Genomic DNA, 18,170 nt, shown 5'->3' with positions numbered 1-18,170 from the left:
TTGATGAAATCAGCATTTCTCTTGCTTCCCTGTGCGTAGGGAAGCTCAGTTTTAGTCACAGTAGCTCCCACAAGTGTCTCTTCAGTGTGTTCCCATTTCCTTAGAAACAGTGTATTTGCTGGGAGAAAAGTGCATTACTGTGCGCTTTCACCGTTCAGCAAATACATGTGTAGAAGCACAGCGCTAGCAGAAACGAACGTTTCTCGACGTTTTCTAACTCAGGGAACAGGTTGCACACTTCTGAGATGCATTTGGGCAACTTTGTCAGAAATCAGTTTTTTGCCTACAGAGACATGTCTATTTGCGCAGTAGTACAGATTCTGAGTATGTAACTGGGCTTGATGAAATCAGCATTTCTCTTGCTTCCCTGTGCGTAGGGAAGCTCAGTTTTAGTCACTGTAGCTCCCACAAGTGTCTCCTCAGTGTGTTCCCATTTCCTTAGAAACAGTGTATTTGCTGGGAGAAAAGTGCATTACTGTGCGCTTTCACCGTTCAGCAAATACATGTGTAGAAGCACAGCGCTAGCAGAAACGGCCGTTTCTCTACGTTTTCTAATTCAGGGAAGAAGTTGCACACTTCTGAGATGCATTTGGGCAACTTTGTCAGAAATGAGTTTTTTGCCTAAAGAGACATGCCTATTTGCGCAGTAGTACAGATTCTGAGTATGTAACTGGGCTTGATGAAATCAGCATTTCTCTTGCTTCCCTGTGCGTAGGGAAGCTCAGTTTTAGTCACAGTAGCTCCCACAAGTGTCTCCACAGTGTGTTCCCATTTCCTTAGAAACAGTGTATTTGCTGGGAGAAAAGTGCATTACTCTGCGCTTTTACCGTTCAGCAAATACATGTGTAGAAGCACAGCGCTAGCAGAAACGAACGTTTCTCGATGTTTTCTAACTCAGGGAACAAGTTGCACACTTCTGAGATGCATTTGGGCAACTTTGTCAGAAATGAGTTTTTTGCCTACAGAGACATGCCTATTTGCGCAGTAGTACAGAATCTGAGTATGTAACTGGGCTTGATGAAATCAGCATTTCTCTTGCTTCCCTGTGCGTAGGGAAGCTCAGTTTTAGTCACAGTAGCTCCCACAAGTGTCTCCTCAGTGTGTTCCCAGTTCCTTAGAAACAGTGTATTTGCTGGGAGAAAAGTGCATTACTGTGCGCTTTCACCATTCAGCAAATACATGTGTAGAAGCACAGCGCTAGCAGAAACGAACGTTTCTCGACGTTTTCTAACTCAGGGAACAAGTTGCACACTTCTGAGATGCATTTGGGCAACTTTGTCAGAAATGAGTTTTTTGCCTACAGAGACATGCCTATTTGCGCAGTAGTACAGATTCTGAGTATGTAACTGGGCTTGATGAAATCAGCATTTCTCTTGCTTCCCTGTGCGTAGGGAAGCTCAGTTTTAGTCACAGTAGCTCCCACAAGTGTCTCCTCAGTGTGTTCCCATTTCCTTAGAAACAGTGTATTTGCTGGGAGAAAAGTGCATTACTGTGCGCTTTCACCGTTCAGCAAATACATGTGTAGAAGCACAGCGCTAGCAGAAACGAACGTTTCTCGACGTTTTCTAACTCAGGGAACAGGTTGCACACTTCTGAGATGCATTTGGGCAACTTTGTCAGAAATCAGTTTTTTGCCTACAGAGACAAGTCTATTTGCGCAGTAGTACAGAATCTGAGTATGTAACTGGGCTGGATGAAATCAGCATTTCTCTTGCTTCCCTGTGCGTAAGGAAGCTCAGTTTTAGTCACAGTAGCTCCCACAAGTGTCTCCTCAGTGTGTTTTCAGTTCCTTAGATACAGTGTATTTGCTGGGAGAAAAGTGCATTACTGTGCGCTTTCACCGTTCAGCAAATACATGTGTAGAAGCACAGCGCTAGCAGAAACGAACGTTTCTCGACGTTTTCTAACTCAGGGAACAAGTTGCACACTTCTGAGATGCATTTGGGCAACTTTGTCAGAAATGAGTTTTTTGCCTACAGAGACATGCCTATTTGCGCAGTAGTACAGAATCTGAGTATGTAACTGGGCTTGTTGAAATCAGCATTTCTCTTGCTTCCCTGTGCGTAGGGAAGCTCAGTTTTAGTCACAGTAGCTCCCACAAGTGTCTCCTCAGTGTGTTCCCAGTTCCTTAGAAACAGTGTATTTGCTGGGAGAAAAGTGCATTACTGTGCGCTTTCACCATTCAGCAAATACATGTGTAGAAGCACAGCGCTAGCAGAAACGAACGTTTCTCGACGTTTTCTAACTCAGGGAACAAGTTGCACACTTCTGAGATGCATTTGGGCAACTTTGTCAGAAATGAGTTTTTTGCCTACAGAGACATGCCTATTTGCGCAGTAGTACAGATTCTGAGTATGTAACTGGGCTTTATGAAATCAGCATTTCTCTTGCTTCCCTGTGCGTAGGGAAGCTCAGTTTTAGTCACAGTAGCTCCCACAAGTGTCTCCTCAGTGTGTTCCCATTTCCTTAGAAACAGTGTATTTGCTGGGAGAAATGTGCATTACTGTGCGCTTTCAACGTTCAGCAAATACATGTGTAGAAGCACAGCGCTAGCAGAAATGACCGTTTCTCGACGTTTTCTAACTCAGGGAAGAAGTTGCACACTTCTGAGATGCATTTGGGCAACTTTGTCAGAAATGAGTTTTTTGCCTACAGAGACATGCCTATTTGCGCAGTAGTACAGATTCTGAGTATGTAACTGGGCTTGATGAAATCAGCATTTCTCTTGCTTCCCTGTGCGTAGGGAAGCTCAGTTTTAGTCACAGTAGCTCCCACAAGTGTCTCCTCAGTGTGTTCCCATTTCCTTAGAAACAGTGTATTTGCTGGGAGAAAAGTGAATTACTGTGCGCTTTCACCGTTCAGCAAATACATGTTTAGAAGCACAGCGCTAGCAGAAACGAACGTTTCTCGACGTTTTCTAACTCAGGGAACAAGTTGCACACTTCTGAGATGCATTTGGGCAACTTTGTCAGAAATGAGTTTTTTGCCTACAGAGACATGTCTATTTGCGCAGTAGTACAGATTCTGAGTATGTAACTGGGCTTGATGAAATCAGCATTTCTCTTGCTTCCCTGTGTGTAGTGAAGCTCAGTTTTAGTCACAGTAGCTCCCACAAGTGTCTCCTCAGTGTGTTCCCAGTTCCTTAGAAACAGTGTATTTTCTGGGAGAAAAGTGCATTACTGTGCGCTTTCACCGTTCAGCAAATACATGTGTAGAAGCACAGCGCTAGCAGAAACGAACGTTTCTCGACGTTTTCAAACTCAGGGAAGAAGTTGCACACTTCTGAGATGCATTTGGGCAACTTTGTCAGAAATGAGTTTTTTGCCTAAAGAGACATGCCTATTTGCGCAGTAGTACAGATTCTGAGTATGTAACTGGGCTTGATGAAATCAGCATTTCTCTTGCTTCCCTGTGCGTAGGGAAGCTCAGTTTTAGTCACAGTAGCTCCCACAAGTGTCTCCTCAGTGTGTTCCCAGTTCCTTAGAAACAGTGTATTTGCTGGGAGAAAAGTGCATTACTGTGCGCTTTCACCATTCAGCAAATACATGTGTAGAAGCACAGCGCTAGCAGAAACGAACGTTTCTCGACGTTTTCTAACTCAGGGAACAGGTTGCACACTTCTGAGATGCATTGGGCAACTTTGTCAGAAATGAGTTTTTTGCCTACAGAGACATGTCTCTTTGCGCAGTAGTACAGATTCTGAGTATGTAACTGGGCTTGATGAAATCAGCATTTCTCTTGCTTCCCTGTGCATAGGGAAGCTCAGTTTTAGTCACAGTAGCTCCCACAAGTGTCTCCTCAGTGTGTTCCCATTTCCTTAGAAACAGTGTATTTGCTGGGAGAAAAGTGCATTACTGTGCGCTTTCACCGTTCAACAAATACATGTGTAGAAGCACAGCGCTAGCAGAAATGGCCGTTTCTCTCCGTTTTCTAATTCAGGGAACAAGTTGCACACTTCTGAGATGCATTTGGGCAACTTTGTCAGAAATGAGTTTTTTGCCTAAAGAGACATGCCTATTTGCGCAGTAGTACAGATTCTGAGTATGTAACTGGGCTTGATGAAATCAGCATTTCTCTTGCTTCCCTGTGCGTAGGGAAGCTCAGTTGTAGTCACAGTAGCTCCCACAAGTGTCTCCTCAGTGTGTTCCCAGTTCCTTAGAAACAGTGTATTTGCTGGGAGAAAAGTGCATTACTGTGCGCATTCACCATTTAGCAAATACATGTGTAGAAGCACAGCGCTAGCAGAAACGAACGTTTCTCGACGTTTTCTAACTCAGGGAACAGGTTGCACACTTCTGAGATGCATTTGGGCAACTTTGTCAGAAATGAGTTTCTTGCCTACAGAGACATGTCTATTTGCGCAGTAGTACAGATTCTGAGTATGTAACTGGGCTTGATGAAATCAGCATTTCTCTTGCTTCCCTGTGCGTAGGGAAGCTCAGTTTTAGTCACAGTAGCTCCCACAAGTGTCTCCTCAGTGTGTTCCCATTTCCTTAGAAACAGTGTATTTGCTGAGAGAAAAGTGCATTACTGTGCGCTTTCACCGTTCAACAAATACATGTGTAGAAGCACAGCGCTAGCAGAAACGGCCGTTTCTCTACGTTTTCTAATTCAGGGAAGAAGTTGCACACTTCTGAGATGCATTTGGGCAACTTTGTCAGAAATGAGTTTTTTGCCTACAGAGACATGCCTATTTGCGCAGTAGTACAGATTCTGAGTATGTAACTGGGCTTGATGAAATCAGCATTTCTCTTGCTTCCCTGTGCGTAGGGAAGCTCAGTTTTAGTCACAGTAGCTCCCACAAGTGTCTCCTCAGTGTGTTCCCAGTTCCTTAGAAACAGTGTATTTGCTGGGAGAAAAGTGCATTACTGTGCGCATTCACCGTTCAGCAAATACATGTGTAGAAGCACAGCGCTAGCAGAAACGAACGTTTCTTGACGTTTTCTAACTCAGGGAACAGGTTGCACACTTCTGAGATGCATTTGGGCAACTTTGTCAGAAATGAGTTTCTTGCCTACAGAGACATGTCTATTTGCGCAGTAGTACAGATTCTGAGTATGTAACTGGGCTTGATGAAATCAGCATTTCTCTTGCTTCCCTGTGCGTAGGGAAGCTCAGTTTTAGTCACAGTAGCTCCCACAAGTGTCTCCTCAGTGTGTTCCCATTTCCTTAGAAACAGTGTATTTGCTGGGAGAAAAGTGCATTACTGTGCGCTTTCACCGTTCAGCAAATACATGTGTAGAAGCACAGCGCTAGCTGAAACGACCGTTTCTCGACGTTTTCTAACTCAGGGAACAAGTTGCACACTTCTGAGATGCATTTGGGCAACTTTGTCAGAAATGAGTTTTTTGCCTACAGAGACATGCCTATTTGCGCAGTAGTACAGATTCTGAGTATGTAACTGGGCTTGATGAAATCAGCATTTCTCTTGCTTCCCTGTGCGTAGGGAAGCTCAGTTTTAGTCACAGTAGCTCCCACAAGTGTCTCCTCAGTGTGTTCCCAGTTCCTTAGAAACAGTGTATTTGCTGGGAGAAAAGTGCATTACTGTGCGCTTTCACCGTTCAGCAAATACATGTGTAGAAGCACAGCGCTAGCAGAAACGACCGTTTCTCGACGTTTTCTAACTCAGGGAACAAGTTGCACACTTCTGAGATGCATTTGGGCAACTTTGTCAGAAATGAGTTTTTTGTCGACAGAGACATGCCTATTTGTGCAGTAGTACAGATTCTGAGTATGTAACTGGGCTTGATGAAATCAGCATTTCTCTTGCTTCCCTGTGCGTAGGGAAGCTCAGTTTTAGTCACAGTAGCTCCCACAAGTGTCTCCTCAGTGTGTTCCCATTTCCTTAGAAACAGTGTTTTTGCTGGGAGAAATGTGCATTACTGTGTGCTTTCAACGTTCAGCAAATACATGTGTAGAAGCACAGTGCTAGCAGAAAGGACCGTTTCTCGACGTTTTCTAACTCAGGGAACAAGTTGCACACTTCTGAGATGCATTTGCGCAACTTTGTCAGAAATGAGTTTTTTGCCTACAGAGACATGCCTATTTGCGCAGTAGTACAGATTCTGAGTATGTAACTGGGCTTGATGATATCAGCATTTCTCTTGCTTCCCTGTGCGTTGGGAAGCTCAGTTTTAGTCACAGTAGCTCCCACAAGTGTCTCCTCAGTGTGTTCCCATTTCCTTAGAAACAGTGTATTTGCTGGGAGAAAAGTGCATTACTGTGCGCTTTCATCGTTCAGCAAATACATGTGTAGAAGCACATCGCTAGCAGAAACTACCGTTTCTCCACGTTTTCAAACTCAGGGAACAAGTTGCACACTTCTGAGATGCATTTGGGCAACTTTGTCAGAAATGAGTTGTTTGCCTAAAGAGACATGCCTATTTGCGCAATAGTACAGATTCTGAGTATGTAACTGGGCTTGATGAAATCAGCATTTCTCTTGCTTCCCTGTGCGTAGGGAAGCTCAGTTTTAGTCACAGTAGCTCCCACAAGTGTCTCCTCAGTGTGTTCCCATTTCCTTAGAAACAGTGTATTTGCTGGGAGAAAAGTGCGTTACTGTGGGTGTTCACCGTTCAGCAAATACATGTGTAGAAGCACATCGCTAGCAGAAACGACCGTTTCTCGACGTTTTTTAACTCAGGGAACAAGTTGCACACTTCTGAGGTGCATTTGGGCAACTTTGTCAGAAATGAGTTTTTTGCCTACAGAGACATGCCTATTTGCGCAGTAGTACAGATTCTGAGTATGTAACTGGGCTTGATGAAATCAGCATTTCTCTAGCTTCCCTGTGCGTAGGGAAGCTCAGTTTTAGTCACAGTAGCTCCCACAAGTGTCTCCTCAGTGTGTTCCCATTTCCTTAGAAACAGTGTATTTGCTGGGAGAAAAGTGCATTACTGTGCGCTTTCACCGTTCAGCAAATACATGTGTAGAAGCACAGCGCTAGCAGAAACGACCGTTTCTCGACGTTTTCTAACTCAGGGAACAAGTTGCACACTTCTGACATGCATTTGGGCAACTTTGTCAGAAATGAGTTTTTTGCCTACAGAGACATGCCTATTTGCGCAGTAGTACAGATTCTGAGTATGTAACTGGGCTTGATGAAATCAGCATTTCTCTTGCTTCCCTGTGCGTAGGGAAGCTCAGGATTAGTCACCGTAGCTCCCACAATTGTCTCCTCAGTGTGTTCCCATTTCCTTAGAAACAGTGTATATGCTGGGAGAAAAGTGCATTACTGTGCGCTTTCACCGTTCAGCAAATACATGTGTAGAAGCACAGCGCTAGCAGAAACTACCGTTTCTCGACGTTTTCTAACTCAGGGAACAAGTTGCACACTTCTGAGATGCATTTGGGCAACTTTGTCAGAAATGAGTTTTTTGCCTACAGAGACATGCCTATTTGCGCAGTAGTACAGATTCTGAGTATGTAACTGGGCTTGATGAAATCAGCATTTCTCTTGCTTCCCTGTGCGTAGGGAAGCTCAGGTTTAGTCACCGTAGCTCCCACAAGTGTCTCCTCAGTGTGTTCCCATTTCCTTAGAAACAGTGTATTTGCTGGGAGAAAAGTGCATTACTGTGCGCTTACACCGTTCAGCAAATACATGTGTAGAAGCACAACACTAGCAGAAACTACCGTTTCTCGACGTTTTCTAACTCAGGGAACAAGTTGCACACTTCTGAGATGCATTTGGGCAACTTTGTCAGAAATGAGTTTTTTGCCTACAGAGACATGCCTATTTGCGCAGTAGTACAGATTCTGAGTATGTAACTGGGCTTGATGAAATCAGCATTTCTCTTGCTTCCCTGTGCGTAGGGAAGCTCAGTTTTAGTCACAGTAGCTCCCACAAGTGTCTCCTCAGTGTGTTCCCATTTCCTTAGAAACAGTGTATTTGCTGGGAGAAAAGTGCATTACTGTGCGCTTTCACCGTTCAGCAAATACATGTGTAGAAGCACAGCGCTAGCAGAAACGACCGTTTCTCGACGATTTCTAACTCAGGGAACAAGTGGCACACTTCTGAGATGCATTTGGGCAACTTTGTCAGAAATGAGTTTTTTGCCTAAAGAGACATGCCTATTTGCGCAGTAGTACAGATTCTGAGTATGTAACTGGGCTTGATGAAATCAGCATTTCTCTTGCTTCCCTGTGCGTAGGGAAGCTCAGTTTTAGTCACAGTAGCTCCCACAAGTGTCTCCTCAGTGTGTTCCCATTTCCTTAGAAACAGTGTATTTGCTGGGAGAAAAGTGCGTTACTGTGGGCATTCACCGTTCAGCAAATACATGTGTAGAAGCACATCGCTAGCAGAAACGACCGTTTCTCGACGTTTTCTAACTCAGGGAACAAGTTGCACACTTCTGAGGTGCATTTGGGCAACTTTGTCAGAAATGAGTTTTTTGCCTACAGAGACATGCCTATTTGCGCAGTAGTACAGATTCTGTGTATGTAACTGGGCTTGATGAAATCAGCATTTCTCTAGCTTCCCTGTGCGTAGGGAAGCTCAGTTTTAGTCACAGTAGCTCCCACAAGTGTCTCCTCAGTTTGTTCCCATTTCCTTAGAAACAGTGTATTTGCTGGGAGAAAAGTGCATTACTGTGCGCTTTCACCGTTCAGCAAATACATGTGTAGAAGCACAGCGCTAGCAGAAACTACCGTTTCTCGACGTTTTCTAACTCAGGGAACAAGTTGCACACTTCTGACATGCATTTGGGCAACTTTGTCAGAAATGAGTTTTTTGCCTAGAGAGACATGCCTATTTGCGGAGTAGTACAGGTTCTGAGTATGTAACTGGGCTTGATGAAATCACCATTTCTCTTGCTTCCCTGTGCGTAGGGAAGCTCAGTTTTAGTCACAGTAGCTCCCACAAGTGTCTCCTCAGTGTGTTCCCAGTTCCTTAGAAACAGTGTATTTGCTGGGAGAAAAGTGCATTACTGTGCGCTTTCACCGTTCAGCAAATACATGTGTACAAGCACAGCTTTAGCAGATATGACCATTTCTCGACGTTTTCTAACTCAGGGAACAAGTTGCACACTTCTGAGATGCATTTGGGCAACTTTGTCAGAAATGAGTTTTTTGCCTTAAGAGACATGCCTATTTGCGCAGTAGTACAGATTCTGAGTATGTAACTGGGCTTGATGAAATCAGCATTTCTCTTGCTTCCCTGTGCGTAGGGAAGCTCAGTTTAAGTCACAGTAGCTCCCACAAGTGTCTCCTCAGTGTGTTCCCAGTTCCTTAGAAACAGTGTTTTTGCTGGGAGAAATGTGCATTACTGTGTGCTTTCAACGTTCAGCAAATACATGTGTAGAAGCACAGCGCTAGCAGAAACGACCGTTTCTCGAAGTTTTCTAACTCAGGGAACAAGTTGCACACTTCTGAGATGCATTTGGGCAACTTTGTCAGAAATGAGTTTTGCCGACAGAGACATGCCTATTTGTGCAGTAGTACAGATTCTGAGTATGTAACTGGGCTTGATGAAATCAGCATTTCTCTTGCTTCCCTGTGCGTAGGGAAGCTCAGTTTTAGTCACAGTAGCTCCCACAAGTGTCTCCTCAGTGTGTTCCCATTTCCTTAGAAACAGTGTATTTGCTGGGAGAAAAGTGCGTTACTGTGGGCGTTCACCGTTCAGCAAATACATGTGTAGAAGCACATCGCTAGCAGAAATGACCATTTCTCGACGTTTTCTAACTCAGGGAACAAGTTGCACACTTCTGAGGTGCATTTGGGCACCTTTGTCAGAAATGAGTTTTTTGCCTACAGAGACATGCCTATTTGCGCAGTAGTACAGATTCTGAGTATGTAACTGGGCTTGATGAAATCAGCATTTCTCTTGGTTCCCTGTGTGTAGGGAAGCTCAGTTTTAGTCAGAGTAGCTCCCACAAGTGTCTCCTCAGTGTGTTCCCAGTTCCTTAGAAACAGTGTATTTGCTGGGACAAAAGTGCATTACTGTGCGCTTTCACCGTTCAGCAAATACATGTGTAGAAGCACAGCGCTAGCAGAAACGACCGTTTCTCGACGTTTTTTAACTCAGGGAACAAGTTGCACACTTCTGAGGTGCATTTGGGCAACTTTGTCAGAAATGAGTTTTTTGCCTACAGAGACATGCCTATTCGCACAGTAGTACAGATTCTGAGTATGTAACTGGGCTTGATGAAATCAGCATTTCTCTTGCTTCCCTGTGCGTAGGGAAGCTCAGTTTTAGTCACAGTAGCTCCCACAAGTGTCTCCTCAGTTTGTTCCCAGTTCCTCAGAAACAGTGTATTTGCTGGGAGAAAAGTGCATTACTGTGCGCTTTCACCGTTCAGCAAATACATGTGTAGAAGCACAGCGCTAGCAGAAACGAATGTTTCTCGACGTTTTCTAACTCAGGGAACAAGTTGCACACTTCTGAGATGCATTTGGGCAACATTGTCAGAAATGAGTTTTTTGCCTACAGATTCATGCCTATTTGCGCAGTAGTAAGGATTCTGAGTATGTAACTGGGCTTGATGAAATCAGCATTTCTCTTGCTTCCCTGTGCGTAGAGAAGCTCAGTTTTAGTCACAGTAGCTCCCACAAGTGTCTACTCAGTGTGTTCCCATTTCCTTAGAAACAGTGTATTTGCTGGGAGAAAAGTGCATTACTCTGCGCTTTCACCGTTCAGCAAATACATGTGTAGAAGCACAGCGCTAGCAGATACGACCGTTTCTCGACGTTTTCTAACTCAGGGAACAAGTTGCACACTTCTGAGATGCATTTGGGCAACTTTGTCAGAAATGAGTTTTTTGCCTACAGAGACATGCCTATTTGCGCAGTAGTACAGATTCTGAGTATGTAACTGGGCTTGATGAAATCAGCATATCTCTTGCTTCCCTGTGCGTAGGGAAGCTCAGTTTTAGTCACAGTAGCTCCCACAAGTGTCTCCTCAGTGTGTTCCCATTTCCTTAGAAACAGTGTATTTGCTGGGAGAAAAGTGCATTACTGTGCGCTTTCACCGTTCAGCAAATACATGTGTAGAAGCACAGCTTTAGCAGATATGACCATTTCTCGACGTTTTCTAACTCAGGGAACAAGTTGCACACTTCTGAGATGCATTTGGGCAACTTTGTCAGAAATGAGTTTTTTGCCTACAGAGACATGCCTATTTGCACAGTAGTACAGATTCTGAGTATGTAACTGGGCTTGATGAAATCAGCATTTCTCTTGCTTCCCTGTGCGTAGGGAAGCTCAGTTTTAGTCACAGTAGCTCCCACAAGTGTCTCCTCAGTGTGTTCCCATTTCCTTAGAAACAGTGTATTTGCTGGGAGAAAAGTGCATTACTGTGCGCTTTCACCGTTCAGCAAATACATGTGTAGAAGCACAGCGTTAGCAGATATGACTGTTTCTCGACGTTTTCTAACTCAGGGAACAAGTTGCACACTTCTGAGATGCATTTGGGCAACTTTGTCAGAAATGAGTTTTTTGCCTAACGAGACATGCCTATTTGCGCAGTAGTACAGATTCTGAGTATGTAACTGGGCTTGATGAAATCAGCATTTCTCTTGCTTCCCTGTGCGTAGGGAAGCTCAGTTTTAGTCACAGTAGCTCCCACAAGTGTCTCCTCAGTGTGTTCCCAGTTCCTTAGAAACAGTGTATTTGCTGAGAGAAAAGTGCATTACTGTGCGCTTTCACCGTTCAGCAAATACATGTGTAGAAGCACAGCGCTAGCAGAAACGAACGTTTCTCGACGTTTTCTAACTCAGGGAACAAGTTGCTTACTTCTGAGATGCATTTGGCCAACTTTGTCAGAAATGATTTTTGGCCTACAGAGACATGCCTATTTGTGCAGTAGTACAGATTCTGAGTATGTAACTGGGCTTGATGAAATCAGCATTTCTCTTGCTTCCCTGTGCGTAGGGAAGCTCAGTTTTAGTCACAGTAGCTCCCACAAGTGTCTCTTCAGTGTGTTCCCAGTTCCTCAGAAACAGTGTATTTGCTGGGAGAAAAGTGCATTACTGTGCGCTTTCACCGTTCAGCAAATACATGTGTAGAAGCACAGCGCTAGCAGAAACGAACGTTTCTCGACGTTTTCTAACTCAGGGAACAAGTTACACACTTCTGAGATGCATTTGGGCAACATTGTCAGAAATGAGTTTTTTGCCTACAGACACATGCCTATTTGCGCAGTAGTATAGATTCTGAGTATGTAACTGGGCTTGATGAAATCAGCATTTCTCTTGCTTTCCTGTGCGTAGAGAAGCTCAGTTTTAGTCACAGTAGCTCCCACAAGTGTCTCCTCAGTGTGTTCCCATTTCCTTAGAAACAGTGTATTTGCTGGGAGAAAAGTGCATTACTGTGCGCTTTCACCGTTCAGCAAATACATGTGTAGAAGCACAGTGCTAGCAGATACGACCGTTTCTCGACATTTTCTAACTCAGGGAACAAGTTGCACACTTCTGAGATGCATTCGTGCAACTTTGTCAGAAAAGAGTTTTTTGCCTAGAGAGACATGCCTATTTGCGCAGTAGTACAGATTCTGAGTATGTAACTGGGCTTGATGAAATCAGCATTTCTCTTGCTTCCCTGTGCGTAGGGAAGCTCAGTTTTAGTCACAGTAGCTCCCACAAGTGTCTCCTCAGTGTGTTCCCATTTCCTTAGAAACAGTGTATTTGCTGGGAGAAAAGTGCATTACTGTGTGCTTTCACCGTTCAGCAAATACATGTGTAGAAGCACAGCGCTAGCAGAAAAGACCGTTTCTCGACGTTTTCTAACTCAGAGAACAAGTGGCACACTTCTGAGATGCATTTGGGCAACTTTGTCAGAAATGAGTTTTTTGCCTACAGAGACATGCCTATTTGCGCAGTAGTACAGATTCTGAGTATGTAACTGGGCTTGATGAAATCAGCATTTCTCTTGCTTCCCTCTGCGTAGGGAAGCTCAGTTTTAGTCACAGTAGCTCCTACAAATGTCTCCTCAGTGTGTTCCCAGTTCCTTAGAAACAGTGTATTTGCTGGGAGAAAAGTGCATTACTGTGCGCTTTCACCGTTCAGCAAATACATGTGTAGAAGCATAGCGCTAGCAGAAACGAACGTTTCTCGACGTTTTCTAACTCAGGGAACTAGTTGCTTACTTCTGAGATGCATTTGGGCAACTTTGTCAGAAATGATTTTTGGCCTACAGAGACATGCCTATTTGTGCAGTAGTACAGATTCTGAGTATGTAACTGGGCTTGATGAAATCAGCATTTCTCTTGCTTCCCTGTGCGTAGGGAAGCTCAGTTTTAGTCACAGTAGCTCCCACAAGTGTCTCCTCAGTGTGTTCCCATTTCCTTAGAAACAGTGTATTTGCTGGGAGAAAAGTGCATTACTGTGCGCTTTCACCGTTCAGCAAATACATGTGTAGAAGCACAGCGTTAGCAGATATGACAATTTCTCGACGTTTTCTAACTCAGGGAACAAGTGACACACTTCTGAGATGCATTTGGGCAACTTTGTCAGAAATGTGTTTTTTGCCTACAGAGACATGCCTATTTGCGCAGTAGTACAGATTCTGAGTATGTAACTGGGCTTGATGAAATCAGCATTTCTCTTGCTTTCCTGTGCGTAGGGAAGCTCAGTTTTAGTCCCAGTAGCTCCCACAAGTGTCTTCTCAGTGTGTTCCCATTTCCTTAGAAACAGTGTATTTGCTGGGAGAAAAGTGCATTACTGTGCGCTTTCACCGTTCAGCAAATACATGTGTAGAAGCACAGCGTTAGCAGATATGACCGTTTCTCGACGTTTTCTAACTCAGGGAACAAGTTGCACACTTCTGAGATGCATTTGGTCAACTTTGTCAGAAATGAGTTTTTTGCCTACCGAGACATGCCTTTTTGCGCAGTAGTACAGATTCTGAGTATGTAACTGGGCTTAATGAAATCAGCATTTCTCTTGCTTCCCTGTGCATAGGGAAGCTCAGTTTTAGTCACAGTAGCTCCCACAAGTGTCTCCTCAGTGTGTTCCCAGTTCCTTAGAAACAGTGTATTTGCTGGGAGAAAAGTGCATTACTGTGCGCTTTCACCGTTCAGCAAATACATGTTTAGAAGCACAGCGTTAGCAGATATGACCGTTTCTCGACGTTTTCTAACTCAGGGAACAAGTGGCACACTTCTGAGATGCATTTGGGCAACTTTGTCAGAAATGAGTTTTTTGCCTAATGAGACATGCCTATTTGAGCAGTAGTACAGATTCTGAGTATGTAACTGGGCTTGATGAAATCAGCATTTCTCTTGCTTTCCTGTGCGTAGGGAAGCTCAGTTTTAGTCACAGTAGCTCCCACAAGTGTCTCCTCAGTGTGTTCCCATTTCCTTAGAAACAGTGTATTTGCTGGGAGAAAAGTGCATTACTGTGCGCTTTCACCGTTCAGCAAATACATGTGTAGAAGCACAGCGTTAGCAGATATGACCGTTTCTCGACGTTTTCTAACTCAGGGAACAAGTTGCACACTTCTGAGATGCATTTGGGCAACTTTGTCAGAAATGAGTTTTTTGCCTACAGAGACATGCCTATTTGCGCAGTAGTACAGATTCTGAGTATGTAACTGGGCTTGATGAAATCAGCATTTCTCTTGCTTCCCTGTGCGTAGGGAAGCTCAGTTTTAGTCACAGTAGCTCCCACAAGTGTCTCCTCAGTGTGTTCCCAGTTCCTTAGAAACAGTGTATTTGCTGGGAGAAAAGTGCATTACTGTGCGCTTTCACCGTTCAGCAAATACATGTGTAGAAGCACAGCGCTAGCAGAAAAGACCGTTTCTCAAAGTTTTCTAACTCAGGGAACAAGTTGCACACTTCTGAGATGCATTTGGGCAACTTTGTCAGAAATGAGTTTTTTGCCTACAGAGACATGCCTATTTGCATAGTAGTACAGATTCTGAGTATGTAACTGGGCTTGATGAAATCAGCATTTCTCTTGCTTCCCTGTGCGTAGGGAAGCTCAGTTTTAGTCACAGTAGCTCCCACAAATGTCTCCTCAGTGTGTTCCCATTTCCTTAGAAACAGTGTATTTGCTGGGAGAAAAGTGCATTACTGTGCGCTTTCACCGTTCAGCAAATACATGTGTAGAAACACAGCGTTAGCAGATATGACCCTTTCTCGACGTTTTCTAACTCAGGGAACAAGTTGCACACTTCTGAGTTGCATTTCGGCAACTTTGTCAGAAATGAGTTTTTTGCCTACAAAGACATGACTATTTGCACAGTAGTACAGATTCTGAGTATGTAACTGGGCTTGATGAAATCAGCATTTCTCTTTCTTCCCTGTGCGAAGGGAAGCTCAGTTTTAGTCACAGTAGCTCCAACAAGTCTCTCCTCAGTGTGTTCCCATTTCCTTAGAAACAGTGTATTTGCTGGGAGAAAAGTGCATTACTGTGCGCTTTCACCGTTCAGCAAATACATGTGTAGAAGCATAGCGCTAGCAGAAACGACCGTTTCTCGACGTTTTCTAACTCAGGGAACAAGTTGCACACTTCTGAGATGCATTTTGGGCAACTTTGTCAGAAATGAGTTTTTTGCCTAAAGAGACATGCCTATTTGCGCAGTAGTACAGATTCTGAGTATGTAACTGGGCTTGATGAAATCAGCATTTCTCTTGCTTCCCTGTGCGTAGGGAAGCTCAGTTTTAGTCACAGTAGCTCCCACAAGTGTCTCCTCAGTGTGTTCCCATTTCCTTAGAAACAGTGTATTTGCTGGGAGAAAAGTGCATTACTGTGAGCTTTCACCGTTCAACAAATACATGTGTAGAAGCACATCGCTAGCAGAAACGAACGTTTCTCGATGTTTTCTAACTCAGGGAACAGGTTTCACACTTCTGAGATGCATTTGGGCATCTTTGTCAGAAATGAGTTTTTTGCCTACAGAGACATGTCTATTTGCGCAGTAGAACAGATTCTGAGTATGTAACTGGGCTTGATGAAATCAGCATTTCTCTAGCTTCCCTGTGCGTAGGGAAGTTCAGTTTTAGTCACAGAAGCTCCCACAAGTGTCTCCTCAGTGTGTTCCCATTTCCTTAGAAACAGTGTATTAGCTGGGAGAAAAGTGCATTACTGTGCGCTTTCACCGTTCAGCAAATACATGTGTAGAAGCACAGCGCTAGCAGAAACGACTGTTTCTCGACGTTTTCTAACTCAGGGAACTAGTTGCACACTTCTGAGATGCATTTGGGCAACTTTGTCAGAAATGAGTTTTTTGCCTACAGAGACATGCCTATTTGCGCAGTAGTACAGATTCTGAGTATGTAACTGGGACTGATGAAATCAGCATTTCTCTTGCTTCCCTGTGCGTAGGGAAGCTCAGTTTTAGTCACAGTAGCTCCCACAAGTGTCTCCTCAGTGTGTTCCCATTTCCTTAGAAACAGTGTATTTGCTGGGAGAAAAGTGCATTACTGTGCGCTTTCACCGTTCAGCAAATACATGTGTAGAAGCATAGCGCTAGCAGAAACGACCGTTTCTCGACGTTTTCTAACTCAGGGAACAAGTTGCACACTTCTGAGATGCATTTTGGGCAACTTTGTCAGAAATGAGTTTTTTGCCTAAAGAGACATGCCTATTTGCGCAGTAGTACAGATTCTGAGTATGTAACTGGGCTTGATGAAAGCAGCATTTCTCTTGCTTCCCTGTGCGTAGGGAAGCTCAGTTTTAGTCACAGTAGCTCCCACAAGTGTCTCCTCAGTGTGTTCCCATTTCCTTAGAAACAGTGTATTTGCTGGGAGAAAAGTGCATTACTGTGAGCTTTCACCGTTCAACAAATACATGTGTAGAAGCACAGCGCTAGCAGAAACGAACGTTTCTCGATGTTTTCTAACTCAGGGAACAGGTTTCACACTTCTGAGATGCATTTGGGCATCTTTGTCAGAAATGAGTTTTTTGCCTACAGAGACATGTCTATTTGCGCAGTAGAACAGATTCTGAGTATGTAACTGGGCTTGATGAAATCAGCATTTCTCTAGCTTCCCTGTGCGTAGGGAAGTTCAGTTTTAGTCACAGTAGCTCCCACAAGTGTCTCCTCAGTGTGTTCCCATTTCCTTAGAAACAGTGTATTAGCTGGGAGAAAAGTGCATTACTGTGCGCTTTCACCGTTCAGCAAATACATGTGTAGAAGCACAGCGCTAGCAGAAACGACCATTTCTCGACGTTTTCTAACTCAGGGAACAAGTGGCACACTTCTGAGATGCATTTGGGCAACTTTGTCAGAAATGAGTTTTTTGCCTTCAGAGACATGCCTATTTGCGCAGTAGTACAGATTCTGAGTATGTAACTGGGCTTGATGAAATCAGCATTTCTCTTGCTTCCCTGTGCGTAGGGAAGCTCAGTTTTAGTCACAGTAGATCCCACAAGTGTCTCCTCAGTGTGTTCCCAGTTCCTTAGAAACAGTGTATTTGCTGGGAGAAAAGTGCATTACTGTGCGCTTTCAACGTTCAGCAAATACATGTGTAGAAGCACAGCGCTAGCAGAAACGAACGTTTCTCTACGTTTTCTAACTCAGGGAACAGGTTGCACACTTCTGAGATGCACTTGGGCAACTTTGTCAGAAATGAGTTTTTTGCCTACAGAGACATGTCTATTTGCGCAGTAGTACAGATTCTGAGTATGTAACTGGGCTTGATGAAATCAGCATTTCTCTTGCTTCCCTGTGCATAGGGAAGCTCAGTTTTAGTCACAGTAGCTCCCACAAGTGTCTCCTCAGTGTGTTCCCAGTTCCTTAGAAACAGTGTATTTGCTGGGAGAAAAATGCATTACTGTGCGCTTTCACCATTCAGCAAATACATGTGTAGAAGCACAGCGCTAGCAGAAACGACCGTTTCTCGACGTTTTCTAACTCAGGGAACAAGTGGCACACTTCTGAGATGCATTTGGGCAACTTTGTCAGAAATGAGTTTTTTGCCTTCAGAGACATGCCTATTTGCGCAGTAGTACAGATTCTGAGTATGTAACTGGGCTTGATGAAATCAGCATTTCTCTTGCTTCCCTGTGCGTAGGGAAGGTCAGTTTTAGTCACAGTAGATCCCACAAGTGTCTCCTCAGTGTGTTCCCAGTTCCTTAGAAACAGTGTATTTGCTGGGAGAAAAGTGCATTACTGTGCGCTTTCACCGTTCAGCAAATACATGTGTAGAAGCACAGCGCTAGCAGAAACGAACGTTTCTCTACGTTTTCTAACTCAGGGAACAGGTTGCACACTTCTGAGATGCACTTGGGCAA

The sequence above is a fragment of the Acomys minous genome, assembly GCF_964271855.1.
Source record: "Acomys minous genome assembly, contig: scaffold_29, whole genome shotgun sequence".
NCBI lineage: Eukaryota > Metazoa > Chordata > Mammalia > Rodentia > Muridae > Acomys > Acomys minous.
This window is presented reverse-complemented; position numbering follows the sequence as displayed.